This window comes from Podarcis erhardii, assembly GCF_964252035.2.
Source record: "Podarcis erhardii genome assembly, chromosome: 1".
NCBI classification, from domain to species: domain Eukaryota; kingdom Metazoa; phylum Chordata; class Lepidosauria; order Squamata; family Lacertidae; genus Podarcis; species Podarcis erhardii.
The window spans coordinates 14,486,803-14,504,116 of record NC_138497.1 but is presented as its reverse complement, the minus strand read 5'-3'; the positions used below and the strand labels follow the sequence as shown (position 1 = coordinate 14,504,116).

Genomic DNA, 17,314 nt, shown 5'->3' with positions numbered 1-17,314 from the left:
GGTGTGGTCTGAGTCTGGAGCACCAGCCTCTGACGTGCTCAGCTACATGGTTGGAACAAAAGGGGGGAGGGTGTGGAACAAGAAGCAGACAATACTGCCCCCCCCCACCAGAAGGTGAGGGGCCGTGACCTAGCCATGCCTTCTCTAACAATTTACAAGTCCTGGGTAAGGTAAAGGTAAAGGTACCCCTGCCCGTACGGGCCAGTCTTGACAGACTCTAGGGTTGTGCGCTCATCTCACTCTAGAGGCCGGGAGCCAGCGCTGTCCGCAGACACTTCCGGGTCACGTGGCCAGCGTGACAAGCTGCATCTGGCGAGCCAGCGCAGCACACGGAACGCCGTTTACCTTCCCACTGGTAAGCGGTCCCTATTTATCTACTTGCACCCAGGGGTGCTTTCGAACTGCTAGGTTGGCAGGCGCTGGGACCGAGCAGCGGGAGCGTACCCCGCCGCGGGGATTCGAACCGCCGACCATGCGATCGGCAAGTTCTAGGCGCTGAGGTTTTACCCACAGCGCCACCCGCGTCCCGGCACAAGTCCTGGGATAAAGTGTTTATTTCTACTGAACTCGCCAAGTCTCTCAGTGCTATCCAGCACCCCTTCAAGAGCAGCTCTTCTGCCAAAAGTTTTCTGCCAAAAGTTTCTTCCCAGTTTGGACACCAGGAGGGCACAGATGGGGTTGAGGGGGAACATTCAAACCCCAAACTAGGGAGAAAGGCGAAGGAAGCCTGCCCAGGATCTGGATACTGCTCTTGTATATCCCTATCGGGAATTTCTTCCAGCAGCATTTTGCAGGTATGGAAATTTGTCTTACTCTGTTCTACAGGACCATCTTAAAAAATATATTCTGCTCACCTCTCCTTTCTCTCCTGACAATACAGTGGTACCACTGGTTATGTGCTTAATTCATTCTGGAGGTCCGTTCTTAACCTGAAACTGTTCTTAACCTGAAGCACCACTTTAGCTAATGAGGCCTCCTGCTGCCGCTGTGCCGCCAGAGCATGATTTCTGTTCTCATCCTGAAGCAAAGGTAATATTTCTGGGTTAGCGGAGTCTGTAACCTGAAGCATATGTAAGTGTATATAACCCGAGGTGCCACTGTATCTGGGTGCATAGGTAATGAATTCTGCTGCCACCTCACATACTGTTAGAGCTTCCTTTCCCTGTCTTAGGCAGATGTTCCTCAACTGGAGGCTTCCGCCTTTTCTTGCTGGTTAAGTTATCTTGTCTTCTTTGTTCGCTCCCTGTTTTTTCTTCATGGTTTCTGTAGAGTTGTAACAGTTAGGTTCCAGTCCCTGATGCAGTTCCAGCTGGATGATATTTTAGTAGTTGAGGAGTTATCTGCCTTGCCAGTCGGTCTGGAGAGAGGGATGACTCCTCTCACTGGAGGGAGAAGCAGAGGGTTCAAAAGACCTTGCCTGTATGGGGAGAAATGAAATATATGAAATATATGTGTTTGTGTGTGAACAACAAAAAGAAATGGCTGAGTGTCTGGAGTCAAATGCAGGGGCTAACACACAGAGAGCCCCAGTAGCCCCAGTTAAAATCACAAAATAAGCAGCCCATTAAAGTTTTAGGAATACAGGTTGTTAAACCTTTTCTCATCCAGCTGACCTCTTTCTACTGCTCTTGCGATGAGCAGACCACACACAGTTAAGTAAGTTTAAAATGTTTTACTTACAGATTCAAGGTCTCAGTCATGCATTGTTCCATGCTGCAGCAATGATAATACAGGCAACATACTGTTGAGTAGAAAATGCAGAATATAGTTCTAAATACGTGCTGTAAGCTCAGGATCAAGCTTACACAAATCCTTCTTCAATGGTTACATGATGCACAGGGAGGGGGGGTAGAGTAGAAAGGGTTGGACGTATCCCGAGTCTTTCTACAACTCTGTGGTCCTTAACCCCTTCATGCAGTAACTAGCAGTTGTGCATAGTTAGGTTTGACTGCAATCTCGCAGCCTGATCCTCCCAGCAGCAGCACCAAACACAAATTCATGGGAAATACAATTTTCTGTTGTGCTGGGAATCTGCTGCCACCCGGTGGACAGTATGGATTTACTTTGCATTTGAGATTTATTTGCAGGTTTGCAGCTCCTTCCAAAACATGGAATATATATTCAGTTCATCGACTGCCAACAGGAAGGATGACCAGAATGCAAGAGTTAGGCCCCATCTGCACTATGCTTTGAAAGCAATATCGTATCACTCTAAAGAGTCGTGGCTCCCACCTAAGAATCCTAGGAACTGAAGTTAGTTAATGGTACTGAGAGTCACAGAGCTAACAGTCTCAAGAGCGGTTTGACAGTCAATCATTCTCACCAGGGCACTCTAGTAATTGTAGCACTTTGAGGGGAAGAGGTGGATAAAATGGGCACATAGAATGAGTTGCTGCACATGAGTTAAAAGAAAGTCTAAATAAAAACTATCAATTTGACTGGATCATCAAGTATAGTTGCAGATTTGCCAAGCTTGTGGCAAGGGTTGTCTTAAAAATGATGGCTCTGCTGTATATTTCATAAAAGGAATGCCAAATCATATTAAAGGTGTCTGGAGGTTCCAGTCCTTGTTGAAATCTAAAATCATGAACAATTTCCTCCATTATAGCTATATTCCAGAGTGAGGAGTTCCAAGCATCCAGTGTAAGATTTTGGGTTATTTTCCATTGAGATGCAATTACTATTCCTGCTGCCAAGACCATATATAAATAAGACCAATTCTTTTGACAATATATTTACATCGGTATCCTCAAAAATTTCCAGTAACATTAATTCTGGACAAAAAAACAACTGTTTCTTTAGTAATATTTACCATTTCTGTCAGAGTTGAATCCAAAAAATCCTGCACCAACTAACATTTCCAACCGTAAATGATAATATGTACCAAGTTTATTGCAACTCCAACAATTAAGTGTTATGGAAGAAAACATAATTTTGACATTTGCAAAGGAGTGCAATACCATGTGTGTAATAATTGTACAGTGTACATTCATTGATGTTAATATTGTATGTTCTTGAATTGTGGTTTAGGATTTTTTTCTACTGCACAAGTCTCTTTGAGGCCTTAAAAAACAAATAAAAGGAACCAATTTGTCATAACCGGAAAACTACACTTGGAGACGGGATAACTGAACGGTAAATAGGGAAAAATGGATTAATGTAGTCAGAGCTAGAGAGGTGTAAAACAGCTTTATAACTACTTTGTTCCAAAACTGAGTGTTTTCGTATTGCATTAGTATAGCAAGGTACAAAAATATGCCAATACCTATACACTGCTAGGTGCATTGTGTTTTGTATGTGGGTATGTGTGTGTTTATGTGAATTCTTAGCTTTGGGAAATAGATGTTTCTTTAAATCTTTTAAAAAAACACAGTGACAAATAAACAACCCTTTCTGTTTAAAAATCCCTGGGTACCTTTAAAGCTTTCTCTCATGAGATGAATGATGAAGGCTTGATTGACTGCTTGATTGATTGATTGATTGCATAGGCTTTGCAGCCTGAGAGTTTGCGGGCGGCAGTATCTGTTCAGCCTTCTGCAGCGACACCAGCAAATCTAAGGATGTAGTCACTGCAGAAGGGATAAATGTCAGATGGGAGGTGCACGTGCTTTGGATAAAAATAGCAAGTGCACTGAGACTCTGTGGGTTGAGGCTTTGGAAAGATCAGCAGCAGCACTGGCCACAGTGGCAAACCTGGAATTGCCTGGAGGGCATGGCATTGGCATCCCATGGCTCCAGCGGCTGAGAAGCTCTCCCCCTGAGCCACGAGAGCTTATGGGGCTCCCCAGAGGCCTGCCCTGCCAGGGAGGAGGCTAGGGCCTGGGTGCCAGTGCTCAACACTGGGGGCACCATTGGCATTGGGGGCACCGAGTGTGATGGAGGAGGGTGGGGGAGGTGACAGCCCACAGTGGGGAGACAGAGGCTGGGGAACTTTAATGGTGCATGATGCTACTTGTCCCTGAGTACGAGAGCACTTTTGATCTTGTGGGAGAGAGTTCATAGTTCATGCTTTGTGTGCCGGTTCGATCCCTAACAACTCCAGGTAAGGCTGGGGAAACCTGTTCCTCTGAAACCCTGGAGAGCCCTGCTGCCACTTAGTGCGGATCTGCCTTCTCCAAACCCTGGAGAGCCAGTGTGGTGTAGTGGTTAAGAGCAGTAGACTTGTAATCTGGGGAACTGGGTTCGCGTCTCCACTCCTCCACATGCGCTGCTGGGTGACCTTGGGCCAGTCACACTTCTCTGAAGCCCCACTCACCCCACAGAGTGTTTGTTGTGGGAGAGGAAGGGGAAGGAGAATGTTAGCCGCTTTGAGACTCCTTCGGGTAGTGATAAAGTGGCATATCAAATCCAAACTCCTCCTCCTCTTCTTCTTTGCTTCTCAGTGCTTTTGACTGTAGCTCCCACCAGCCCCAACCTGAGAAGACGGTGGTCAGAAGTGATGGAAGATGAAATATACTCTGAGTCGAGAGTGGATTTCATGCTCTTCATTCAGCTCATGGTGGTGAGGAGGAATGGAAGTTCCCCCACAATATCTGCTTTATATACATTATTTACACAATGGGCTGCACGTGATTGGCTAATTCCGGGATTCTCCTGTAGGCCAATCAGGTTGTGGATTCACTTCCACCTGGAGATGGATTGGGTGCCTCCTGCGGACCAATCAGACTGCTGCATTGTTCTAGGACCAATCAGACTGCTGCATTCTGAATCCTATTGTTCTAGGACCAATCAGACTGCTGCATTTTGGCTCCTATTCAACTCAGTACATAACAGAAGATGTGGTTGGAAACATCTCTATGGCACCAGGTTGTCTCAGTGCCACTTCATTTACATGCAGCCTGCGGAAGTGGTTGGGGCTGCACTAGTTGGGGACTTAGATTCAACATTCCTATTTCAGTAGTTCACTGCTTCCAGAAAGGAATGAGCTTCTGGAAAGCAATGAGCCTTACTTTGTGGTTGGCATCTGTCTCGAGAGACAGTGGAGTGCACCTCTGGGTATGAAGTCAAGTGGAATATGGCATATGTATGGCACCAACTTGGCTGCAGGAATTGCTGGAAGGAGGCTCCAAGGCGCCATCCTATCGTCTTAGGGACTCCACTCGGGATTTTTGTAGGGTTTACTCCTTAGCCCCCTCAAAGATATCCAGTAAGGCAGCAGAGGTTTAGGATCAGAGCTTTCCGTCTCCTATTTGGGCTACCTTCCTAGGCTGATAAGTGCCATCTGTCCCTCACTTCCCTCCAGAATCTGCCTTCCACTACTGGTCTCATCCACTCAATCTGCCAGAACTTGTCTTCACACCCAGGTTTATAATTTGGTCATCACATTAATAAATTTGCTGCTTCTTAGCGAGCTGTGAGTTCCATTGATGACATTTCTCCTATAAGGCTGTCACTGAGCATCTGAGGGAGGGGAACAGGAAGGGAGCAGATACATAGAACTGGTGTGGGAGGCGATCAAGAGAAACATACTTTTAATAAGAAGTCTTATCTAATCTCTACATTCCTGGTGTCAGATGAAGGCTTTCAGCCTCCCATGGAGGGGATCATACTGGAAGCTTAAGGATGAGGCAATGCACCAAACAACCTCCCCAATTTGCTGGAAACAACCGCCCAGATTTGCCGGAAGAGTTTCAGCAAGCGACTGAGCAGAATGTGTTTGCGGGGGTCTGTGGCTTCAACCTATGGAACCAGATGGGTGATGAATAGGACAAGTGCATGGTGCAGAATTTCTTAAAATTATAATAAAGTAGGCTGTGCTGGGTTCTGTGATGATAATTTTAAGTGGGATATTATGGAAAATTGGTGGATTTTTGTTTTATGTAGCAACTTATAAGCAAACAACCCACAAAAAATCGGGATATAAAGGATTAAGTTTTAAGAACACTAGCACTCAAAACTGTCACAGACCCTCCATGTGTCCCTATTTTCCAGGGACAGTTCCGGACTTACAGAAGCCGTCCCGGTGTCTGATTTGATCCTGGATAAATGTTGGAGTGTATGGTACCCTGAGAGACCTGGAGGGGCCAGATTGGGCTCCTGGCCTGAGGTTTCCAACCCCTTCTCTAAATAGATATTATACCTCCAACTCCCTGTACATCACCACTTTGCAGCCGGTTAGATTAGCTGCACCAACATTTCGGCATTTGGTTATATCTAGTTAAAACTATGGTTTTCCCAGTAGTGATGTATGGAAGTGAGAGCTGGACCATAAAGAAGGCTGATCGCCAAAGAATTGATGCTTTTGAATTATGGTGCTGGAGGAGACTCTTGAGAGTCCCATGGACTGCAAGAAGATCAAACCTCTCCATTGTTAAGGAAATCAGCCCTGAGTGCTCACTGGAAGGACAGATCCTGAAGCTGAGGCTCCAATACTTTGGCCACTTCATGGGAAGAGAAGACTCCCTGGAAAAGACCCTGATGTTGGGAAAGATGGAGGGCACAAGGAGAAGGGACGACAGAGGACGAGATGGTTGGACAGTGTTCTCGAAGCTACCAGCATGAGTTTGACCAAACTGCGGGAGGCAGTGGAAGACAGGAGTGCCTGGTGTGCCCTGGTTCATGGGTTCATCAAGAGTCGGACATGACTAAACGACTAAACAACAACAACAGGATCTTGTTCACGTTGGAGTGATTTAAGGTGGCAATATGACACAAGGCGTCTTTGGCAAAGCTTTCATACATGCTGGGCAAAAGGCAACTTTCTTGGAAAGAGAAGAAGCAGGTAAAGAACATGTTACATGGAAAGTTGTCATTTTTGAACTCGTATTACTTTTCATTTCCATATGAAGCTGCTGTGAAGCAAGTCGGGGAATGGCTCGTGGATCTGTTGATGGATCTCTGGGTGATCTGCATTAGGTGGGCAAGAACGACTTGCTGTTGTTGTCTCACAACAGCAATGGCTAAACTGCTTTCCCCCTTTCAGTTAGGTTTCTGAAAAAACATGGGTGTCCGCATGGTGGGGAGGAAGTGGGCAAGACTCATCCCCCAAATCCTAAGTGCATTTATTTAATTTATTTATGCAGATTCAGGTAATTAACAAGAGGTTTAAAGTGATCCCTGAGACCACTCCTGTTGACAATGACTGTCAGATTTGGACTCTCCACTTGTTGCGGGGAGAGCGTTCCTGGGCCAGCAGGCAGCTCAGACATATGCATCAATGCTCACTGGAACCCACAGCTTGCTAAGGAGCAGCACATAAACAGCCCTAAACGGCCTTGGTCCAGTATATCTGAAGGAACGTCTCCACCCCCATCGTTCTACCCAGACACTGAGGTCCAGCACCGAGGGCTGTCTGGCGGTTCCCTCACTACGAGAAGCCAAGTTACAGGGAACCAGGCAGAGGGCCTTCTTGGTAGTGGCACCCGCCCTGTGGAACGCCCTCCCATCAGACGTCAAAGAGAAGAACAACTACCAGACTTTTAGAAGACATCTGAAGGCAGCCCTGTTTAGGGAAGCTTTTAATGTTTGATGTATTACAGTATTTTAATATTTTTTGGGAAGCCGCCCAGAGTGGCTGGGGAAGCCCAGCCAGATGGGCGGGGTATAAATAATAAATAATAAATAAATAAATTATTATTATTATTATTATTATTATTATTATTATTATTATTATTATTATTAAATAAAGCAGCTCCAAAAATCAGCCACAATGTGTTGATTAAAACCTGAGAATATAAAATCGTTTTTTTTAATTTTTATTTTTATGCTGCCCTGATATCTTCGGATGAAGGGTGGTATACAAATTTAAGAAATAAGAATAAATAATTCAGACTCATGCCTGAAGTAGACTGAAAAACTTGGTTATTGTATTGGGTAGTTCAAATGGTAATGACATTAACTTGAAAACCCTGTATTTCTTTTTCCTATTTTGCTCACACTCTCGCTCATTTCGGAATCTCACTAATATTATTTATTGTTCATTCTGTTTGTGTGTTGCTCTTAGTGTATTTTTGGTCTTTGTGGAAGCCGCCCAGAGTGGCTGGGCAAACCCAGCCAAATGGGTGGGGTACAAATAATAAATTATTATTATTATTATTATTATTATTATTATTAAAATAATGTCTCAGTGTCTCACAACAATAACATAATTCATGACAAATGTGACAGTTAAAACAACAATACATTAATATATCTGTGTTGCCATATTTATATAAATATCTGCTGTACTCACAAATAAGATGTATTAAACTATGGATTTTAAAACTCTATGTGGAGGGATTATTGTTTTCATTTCTTACTATGTTATGTTATTTTTGTGTTTTTATATTGTAAACTGCTCTGTGATTCTCGAATAAAGGGTGCTACAGAAATTTAATAAATAAATATAAATACCATACAGTTATTGCTTAATGTTATGGAATGTACACATAATATTTCTTTTAATTTTTTCTTGTCGTTCTTTACTACAGAATGAAGGGTGCTACAGAAATCTAATAATTAAATAAAATATAAATACCATTCAGTTATTGGTTAATGTTATGGAATGTATACATAATATTTCTTTTAATTTTTTCTTGTCATTCTTAAGGAGCTAGAAGCTCAAATTCCATCTATGGCTTGTGCTGCTGCTAATACTGGTAACCTGAATACATTGAAATCAATAAAAGAAGTGGTAAATAAAAATAGCAGAAGTCTGCTCAAAAGCATGATAAATACTCAATTTGTAATTGTGACTCCCTCTACGGGCATTTCCAAACCATTGCTATTTTGTGGTGTGATGCAATCACAGTCCAGCAAATTCAGATTGCATAATTGCTGTTGACCGGAATATCTTGTGCAACAAACTCAACTTTCCCCGAATACCGAACTTTTCTTGTTAATGGGAGTGGCAGGCAAATGCTGTGGGGAGTGTGGGACAAGACTCACTTTGATGCAACATCATTTAGCTTCCCTGAAAAGGTAGTGGAATAAATGCTAATTAAAAATCCAAAATCTTCTAACCACTCTGCAGACAAACCAGGATGAATGCTTATTAAATAGCCAACATTGTCTAATCTCCCTGCAAACTAAACAGCTTGAATGCTCGTGAAATAGGCAATGTTGTCTAATCTTCCTTCAAACTAATCAGAACAAGCACATTAAATAGCCTATGCCAATTATTCATCCTGCAAATGAATCAGGATGAATGTTCAATAAACAGGTAATCTGGAAGTGCATTTAATGTATGTCAGCAGGCTGAGCCGCTATTTGGCACCTGAGACTGGCTGGTGGTTTTTTGGGTTCTTGGAAAAAACCACAAAATACCACCTACAAGGATGAAATCTACCTACCTGCCCTGGTCTCTAAGGCTCCAGGTTGCTTTTATTCCTGAAGGTGCCAGATATTGAACCTGTAACCTTTTGAGCTACAATCTCTTTTACAACATTTCAGTTTTGGCTTTGCTGGCCTGATGAGGTGAATTCAGCTTATTGAAAAGTTCATTATAGCATTGCATTTGTTATTGCAGATGGGAGATATATTTCTTTTTTGCAGGGTGGAAACTTAAGCTGTGAAGATTATGATGGCCGCACTCAACTTCATGTTGCAAAAAGCAAAGGGCCCGCAAAGCTTGCTGAGTACTTGCTGAAAAGCGGAGCAAGTGTTTATGCTCTCCCTCCCTCCCTCCCTCTGTGTGGCACATCAGATGGGGTTGATCATTGAAGGAGCAGCCAGTTTATCATCTCACCTGATCACCTCTGAGTTCCCCCTTCTGGGTAGCTGCCATGCCAGTCGCAGAGAGAAAGCAAGTGAATTCTCACACTGGCTTTGTCTTGGCAAGTCATCCCTGGTAGTTACACTAAGGACCGTTGAAGGAACTGATTAACTATGAATTTGTCAATAATTACACTGATGTTTCTTTCTTTTTTCTGTAGAGGCACATGGAAATAATTTGCCTACTTCAGGAATGACCACCCTGCCCCCAGCTCTAAAATTAAACCTAAGATCATTAGAAGAGACCTCATAGATCATCTGAAAGGTCTTCTCTACTTCAGCATCCTGATTCCCATAGTGACCAGTCAGATACCTCTGGAAAGTCCACTGGCTATGGTCCTATGAGTGTGATGAATCCCCTAGATAGACTCCTGGGAACATACGTAAGAAGTGGATTATAATGTCCTCCCTGCCCATAAGCTGGATGTACCAGTGTAGTGTAAACTGGAGTTTTAGGGTGTTTCCAGACAACAAATCTAAAGAAAGTAGTATAAGAACTGTTCACCCAGGCAGGATTTAATTTAAGAATTTTGCAATTCTACAATGCTATCCATTCTATCCATCTGATGGGTTGCTAGTTCCCACATAGTTCTGAATCACTTCAGAGAGGTCTGGCTTAGTGTATATACTGTTCTGTGCCTTTACCTGCACTCAGTTCTGGGGAAGTAATTTTTTGTTGTTGTTTAGTCATTTAGTCATGTCTGACTCTTAGTGGCCCCATGGACCAGAGCACACCAGGCACTCCTGTCTTCCACTGCCTCCCGCAATTTGGTCAAACTCACGTTAGTAGCTTCGAGAACACTGTCCAACCATCTCGTCCTCTGTCGTCCCCTTCTCCTTGTGCCCTCAATCTTTCCCAACATCAGGGTCTTTTCCAGGGAGTCTTTTCTTCTCATGAGGTGGCCAAAGTATTGGAGTCTCAGCTTCAGGACCTGTCCTTCATAGAATCATAGAATCATAGAGTTGGAAGAGACCACAAGGGCCATCGAGTCCAACCCCCTGCCAAGCAGGAAACACCATCAGAGCACTCCTGACATATGGTTGTCAAGCCTCTGCTTAAAGACCTCCAAAGAAGGAGACTCCTCTCCAAAGAAGGAGACTCCACCCCACTCCTTGGCAGCAAATTCCACTGTCGAACAGCTCTTACTGTCACGAAGTTCTTCCTAATGTTTAGGTGGAATCTTTTTTCTTGTAGTTTGGAGCACTCAGTGAGCACTCAGGGCTGATTTCCTTCAGAATGGATAGGTTTGATCTTCTTGCAGTCCATGGGACTCTCAAGAGTCTCCTCCAGCACCAGAATTCAAAAGCATCAATTCTTTGGCGATCAGCCTTCTTTATGGTCCAGTTCTCACTTCCATACATCACTACTTGGAAAACCATAGCTTTAACTATATAGACCTTTGTTGGCAAGGTGATGTCTCTGCTTTTTGATGCTGTCTAGGTTTGTCATCGCGTTTCTCCTAAAGAAGCAAAGTAAGTTTTGCAGCACCCTATTTTAGCAAAACGGCTGGTGAGAGCCGTTTTCTCTCCATTGCACCCAACCATTCTAGAGAGGTTTTGCAAGGTTGGCTAGCACAAAAAGGTGTTGATAAGCTAGTTAAGAGAAACACATGGGCAGGAATCAGCCAAAGAATCCCATCAGCAGAAGCCCTGAGAAATGTGCCTTTCTATTCTCTGCTTCCTGTCACCCTTGGAAATAATAATAATAATAATAATAATAATAATAATAATAATAATAATTTATTTATACCCCGCCCATCTGGCTGAGTTTCCCCAGCCACTCTGGGCAGCTTCCAATCAAGTGTTAAAACAATACAGCATTAAATATTAAAAACTTTCCTAAACAGGGCTGCCTTCAGATGACTTTTAAAGATAGGATAGCTGCTTATTTCCTTCACATCTGAAGGGAGGGTGTTCTATGTGGTGAGGTAGTATGTGATCTGCTAGAGACTGTGGAGAGTCACCATATCTGAGGCTAGAAGGCTTGGGACTGGTGTTATTGAGGTCTAAATTTGGGGAGCATATCTTACCTGACTCCATTCATATGGCTTTGGATATCTGAAGGGAGGGCATTCCACAGGGCGGGCGCCACTACCGGGAAGGCCCTCTGTCTGGTTCCCTGTAACCTCACTTCTCGCAATGAGGGAACTGCCAGAAGGCCCTCGGCGCTGGATCTCAGTGTCTGGGCAGAACGATGGAGACGCTCCTTCAGGTATTGGCTCTTTGGGGGTCAGGAGAACCCCCAGAACAGCGAGAGGAGTAGAGAAGGGGGGGTCATTCAATCCGGCAAGCCAAAATGCTTTCCCTGATGTAACAATTGCCTTAGCACAACATTGATTTCCTCTCCATATGACAATTGTTCTTTTTTTATTTTTTAAATGCCCACTCCCAGCCTTGCTGCAAATGGAGATGTGGATGGATTGATGGTTTGGCATTTATCAGGCATAGAAATGGAACACACTGATAAGTGGTAAGTGCAGGTATCAGTATACAGCAGGGTGAGGAACATTTTTCATTCTGAGGGCCCCATTCTCTTTTGGTCAACTTTCCAAGGGCCACATGACAGTGGTTAGTGGGGTGAGAGGCAATGAGGGATGTGGCCTGGTGAGAGGGGAGACTTAAGAGAGATTTCCAAGGGCCAAACAGAAAGCCCTGGAGGGCCACTTTTGGCCTCTGGCCCTGAAGTTCCATGCTCTTGTTATACAGGACTAATCTGAGCATATTTGCTATGGCAGGGAGGTCAAAGCTGATGCAAAGCATGATAAGGATATAATAACAATTTATTATTTATACCCCACCCATCTGGCTGGGTTTCCCCAGCCACTCTGGGCGGCTTCTAACAAAGATTAAAAGTACATTAAAACATCAGTCATCAAAAACTTCCCTAAACAGGGCTGACTGCAGATGTCAGAAGCCAAGATACAGGGGAAAGTGTAGCAGATTCCCAGCAATAGCTAAAATAGTTTTTTCGTAATGTTAGTCTGCTTCAGTGCTGGGAAGTGAAGCAGAAGCCAACTCCTTTTTGGAGTAAAGTCAGCTTGTTTTAGGTTAAGAACAGTTTCAGGTTAAGAACGGACCTCCAGAACAAATTAAGTTCTTAACCAGAGGTACCACTGTATAGGTATTTCTTGTTTCTTACTTTTCTATGCATGGAACAAGGGGAGAGGTCTGCTTGCGGATCAGGAAGTTAAATAGCAGGAAGCAGAGAGTAGGAATAAATATACCATATTTTTCCGTGTATAACATGCCCCTGTGTATAAGACGACCCCTATTTTTGGGGACTCCAAATTAAGAAAATGGGGGTGGGGATTGCCGGAAATCACTACACGTCTGATTGACACTGACAATTGCACGCATCAGCGAACCAATCGTATGCCCGCTCGCCGCCAGCAGCCGCCAATCACCTGCCCAATTGCCGCAGCGGCACCCAATCAACAGCAGGCCTTGACACAGCCACCAAGCACCCGTCCAATTGCCACAGCAACAGCCAAATGACAGCAGCCCTTGATGCAGCCACCAGTTACCCAAAAACCCCCTGAAAATCTCCTGCTCGCGGCTGTAACCAATTGCCCGTCCCCCTCTGCACTATCCATATATAAGATGACCCCCAATTTGCAACATTATTTTATAAGAAAAAACATTGTCTTATACACGGGAAAATATGGTAAGTATTCTATAGTAGCCAGTAGAATAGGTTGTGATGTGTGCATGGGTGTGTGATACCTATAAGTTTCTCTGGTTTGCAAATGGGCTCAAAAGGCTGGCAATGCCTGCACTAGTTTATAGAACTAAAATTAACCATCCTTTTTATGATTCTTCCTTACAGTTCTGTGAGAATGAGCATTCTGAACAAAATCTATACAGTGGTACCTCAGGTTAAGTACTTAATTAGTTCCAGAGGTCCGTATTTAACCTGAAACTGTTCTTAACCTGAAGCACCATTTTATCTAATGGGACCTCCTGCTGCTGCAAGATTTCTGTTCTCATCGTGAAGCAAAGTTCTTAACCTGAAGCACCATTTCTGGGCTAGCGGAGTCTGTAACCTGAAGTGTATGTAACCTGAAGCGTATGTAACCTGAGGTACCACTGTACTGGTGGAAATACGTTTGAATTCATGACTTTTCTGCTGACTGGATTTTGAAGGTTGAAAAAAAGAAGAAGATTGTACTTGACATTTCTGTGAAAATGTAGCAATGATAACGTCTGGAACATACACATATGTCTTGCAATACTTTCATTTTGACTTCTGTTTTTTTCCTCTCCCTGCCATAGAAACATAGATAAATATTTTTGCCATTGTTTAAGTGGTAAGTTATTAGTCAAAATAGGCATCATATAAAATAAAGACATAATTATAGGCAATATGTACATTCATCTTTGTCACTGAAATTCTACCCAGCATTGACAATTTTAGCACCTCCCATCTTGACATATATTTTTAAATTTCAGCTCATGTCTTAACATAATTAGAATCATAGAGGAAATGTAAAGAAAATGAAGGAACATTCTTTCACCTCTGGTGGACATGCCCTAAGGTGAAGGTCTTCTGTTCTGGGTATTGTCGGCCAGAAGGTGTTAAAGAAGGATCGAACATTTTTTTATGTATGCAACAACGGCAGCAAGGATTCTCATCGCAAAAAACTGGAAAACTCAAGATCTACCCACACTGGAAGAGTGGCAGATGCAGCTGATGGAGTATATGCAACTGGCCGAGATGACTGGCAGAATCCGTGATCTGGGAGAAGAGAAGATGGAGGAAGACTGGGAGAAATTCAAGATGTATCTACAAAAACATTGTAATTTGGTTGAATGTTAAGAAGGATGCCAGATTATAAAAAATTGGCCACCACTAAACTAGATTTAAATTTGATGATAAGTGAGACTAAAGAAAATATAAAATTTTTTGGAAGAAGTGCTAGATTATATTTGAATGAGTGGACATGAGATTGTAAACAAGTTGATAATTTGTTTGGAAAAAATTTTTAACGATGTAAATGGGAGCGGGAGACGTGAGGGAGTCCAAAGAAGTGATGAAATTGTTGTGATAGAAGTAAGATCGTTTATTATTTGTGCATTTATATTTAAAAACTTTAATAAATATTTATTAAAAAAAAAAAAAGAATCATAGAATCATAGAATCATAGAGTTGGAAGAGACCACAAGGGCCATCGAGTCCAACCCCCTGCCAAGCAGGAAACACCATCAGAGCACTCCTGACATATGGTTGTCAAGCCTCTGCTTAAAGACCTCCAAAGAAGGAGACTCCACCACACTCCTTGGCAGCAAATTCCACTGTCAAACAGCTCTTACTGTCAGGAAGTTCTTCCTAATGTTTACCGGTAGGTGGAATCTTCTTTCTTGTAGTTTGGAACCATTGCTCCGTGTCCGCTTCTCTGGAGCAGCAGAAAACAACCTTTCTCCCTCCTCTATGGGACATCCTTTTATATATTTGAACATGGCTATCATATCACCCCTTAACCTCCTCTTCTCCAGGCTAAACATGCCCAGCTCCCTTAGCCGTTCTTCATAAGGCATCGTTTCCAGGCCTTTGACCATTTTGGTTGCCCTCCTCTGGACACGTTCCAGTTTGTCAGTGTCCTTCTTGAACTGTGGTGCCCAGAACTGGACACAGTACTCCAGGTGAGGTCTGACCAGAGCAGAATACAGTGGCACTATTACTTCCCTTGATCTAGATGCAATACTCCTATTGATGCAGCCCAGAATTGCATTGGCTTTTTTAGCTGCCGTGTCACACTGTTGGCTCATGTCAAGTTTGTGGTCAACCAAGACTCCTAGATCCTTTTCACATGTACTGCTCTCAAGCCAGGTGTCACCCATCTTGTATTTGTGCCTCTCATTTTTTTTGCCCAAGTGCAATACTTTACATTTCTCCCTATTAAAATTCATCTTGTTTGTTTTCGCCCAGTTCTCTAATCTGTCAATTGTTTTGGAGCAACATACAATTCACATTTGCTACAATAATATCCAAATATTTTACTTTTTCCCAAACTGAAACCCTGTTTCAAAAGCTTCTCATCTTCTGTTGTCATATTCTTTGTTAACATTTTTGCTTTTTGGTTACTAACCTTAGACCCTGCTCAACATCATTTAGTTTCTCCATAAGAATCCCCACTCTCTGCAGTGGGCTTTCTAGAATTAATATCTGGTCATCAGTAAATGCCCTTAACTTAAACATTTCTTTTTAAATCTTTATTCCCACAATTCTCTCATATTGTCTAATGTCTCTAAGTAAAACTTCCTAGACTAGAATGAAAAGTAGCGGGGACAATTAGGTATATGTGTAATTGGCTTCTTTCCAGACATCTGCTATTTTACCACTGTAGAATATTATTCATTGTCTGTTGCAAGGGTTGTAAAAGTTCCTCTTCAAAAGACTTATAGTAAGAAGCCAATAGTCCATCTGGGCCTGGTACTTTTCCTTTCTTTTATTTTTTTATAGCACCACATAATTCTTGAGTAGTTATAGGGCTAATCATTATTTGGCTTTGAAAGTCTGAAATCTGTGGTAGATGTTGTCTATTTGTCTATATATTATTTGAATATATTACTTGACCTTTATACAACTTAGAATAATATTGGTGAAATATTTTTTCATATTTGTCTTACCTGTTATTTCAGCATTTTCTTCTTGCAACTTCAATATCAACTTCCTTTCTTTCTCCTTCTGCAGTTTATATGCTAACTATTTCCCAGATGTGTGAGCAATTTTTTAAAATTTAAATTCCTTTAGCATAATCCAGTTTTGTTCCTATCTCCTGCATTGTTAACATAGACAATTGTCTCTGCAACATCTAAATTTGCCAGATGGTTGGAGATTGTTCCAATTATTTTTCTTTTTGCTTAATCTCAGACAAGACCTGCAGCCAATCAGAAGCCGTGCTTTGGTTTCCAAATGTTTTGGAAGTCGAACGGACTTCCTGAACGGATTCCGTTTGACTTCCAAGGTACCAGTGGCGTAGCGTGGGGGGTGCACGGGGGGCCGGTCGCACCGGGCGCAACATCTGGGGGGGCGTGCTCGCACTAACTAATCTAGTGGAAGAGACTCGAGTGCTAAAATCCACGGGTTAGGGGGCGCAAATTACTTGCCTTGCCCCGGGTGCTGACAACCCACCCTACGCCACTGCAAGGTACGACTGTATTAGCTTTTTGGTGTTAGCTTCTGCGCTGTACCTGGCGGATCTAGGGGAGCGCAACTGGTTCACCTGCAACCGGTTCAATGATACCCAAGAGAAGGCAAGAGGTGGTGGTGGGGTGCTGGATTTTGCCGCCGCACAGAGTACCACTGAAATTTGAGACACCAAGGTCTGCCGCCAACCCACCTCTGCTAATTCTTCTTGTTAAAACTTTCAAGTCAGCACAACAATCCTCCTTTCCAAATCTATTGAGATCTCTCCCGTCTTGTTCCACTCTCAGGGTCCTTCCCTTCTATGGCACTGTGCTTGTGCAACCTGCCTTCTCTTTGGTCCCCTACCTCATCCTGACTTAGTGGAAATCCAGGATTGTGATGTGGCTCTACAAATCAATGGGGGCTGCATGATGACGGATAAATATCTCTATCTGTAGCGTGCGTGTGGGCATGTGTACGTACGTGTGTGTTAACGTT

At 43.1% G+C, this 17,314-nt stretch overlaps 1 long non-coding RNA gene across 1 annotated transcript; it reads right to left on the bottom strand.

The window, feature by feature from the left end:
* Nucleotides 1–1,106: 1,106 nt before the first annotated feature.
* LOC309345162 lies at nucleotides 1,107–16,552 on the bottom strand. Its single transcript, XR_014158035.1, has 3 exons — nucleotides 16,318–16,552; nucleotides 1,681–1,741; nucleotides 1,107–1,417 (listed from the first exon to the last, which is right to left on the bottom strand). It is a non-coding gene; the product is annotated as an uncharacterized lncRNA (long non-coding RNA).
* Between the last annotated feature and the right edge of the window lie 762 nt (nucleotides 16,553–17,314).